Source organism: Arabidopsis lyrata, assembly GCF_000004255.2.
Source record: "Arabidopsis lyrata subsp. lyrata unplaced genomic scaffold ARALYscaffold_2, whole genome shotgun sequence".
Classification (NCBI taxonomy): Eukaryota; Viridiplantae; Streptophyta; class Magnoliopsida; order Brassicales; family Brassicaceae; genus Arabidopsis; species Arabidopsis lyrata.
The window spans coordinates 1,511,782-1,512,935 of NW_003302554.1; positions in this window are offsets into that span (position 1 = coordinate 1,511,782).

The following is a 1,154-nucleotide window of genomic DNA, read 5'->3' on the forward strand; positions in this document are numbered from 1 at the left end:
TAACGTGGCGGAGACGTTAAGACAAACTGAGAGTTAGTTACTTTCCATTCACATTCAAAGGACGTAAGCTAAGACCAAATTATATTCGTGATGATGAAGATGTTGTGTGTTATTATGAGGATGTGAGTGAAGAAGGGCTTAGAAGTGTATTGCATGTCGAAGTGACCAATGACGTTGAACAAAATCAGGGGATCGATGAAAATGAGGGGTTTGATCAATTTTTAAGAGAGGATTTGGTTAGAGGATATGTTGCTAATAGTGAAGATATTCCTCTAATTGGTGGAGCGGATGATAGTGGTGGTGGTGTCCTTGCTATGTATGTTGGAGAACCATCACAACAATATCCGGCGGTGGTGGAGAATGAAGATAGAGATGTAGAAGAGAATGCATCCGAAACTATTTTATGGGAAGATGAGATTGATATTACGGTAGGCCAAGAATTTAGAAGCAAAGAAGCAATACAAAGTTTAGTTGAAAAGGCTGGACATAATAATGTCTTTGAGTTTGTTGTAAAGAAGTCGGAGCCATTGAGATATGTGGTGGCATGTTCGGAAGCACATAACGGGTGTGATTGGTATATACGAGCTGCGAGGCGTGATACGACTAAGCCTTTTTCTATACGAACTCATAGAAATATTCATTCATGCTCTCGGTCAAGTACAAGTACCGGGCGGCGAAGTAGAAGGAAAGGCACACCAACTATGGTTGCTTCTTTGTTGGCTGAAGATTATCCGGGTAAACTTACCACACCACCTCCAAAAGATCTTATTGATTTGGTCCAAGGACGATTTGGTGTGCAAGTGTCATACTCTACCGCGTGGAGAGGGAAAAAAGAAGCTGCAAATGATATTCGAGGTACCCCAGAGGATGGTTTTAGGCTTGTGCATTCGTATATGTACATGTTAGAGAAGATGAATCATGGTACAGTTTCGTATGTAGAAGTGGATGAGGAACAAAAGTTTAAGTACTTGTTTTTTGCATTAGGAGCTTCCATTGAAGGCTTTCAAGTCATGAGAAAAGTGATCATCGTGGATGGAACCCACCTTAAGACTGCATATGGTGGAGTGCTAATTGTTGCTACGGCTCAAGATCCCGATCATCACCATTATCCGATTGCTTTTGGTGTAGTGGATGGCAGAGAAAAATGATAGTTG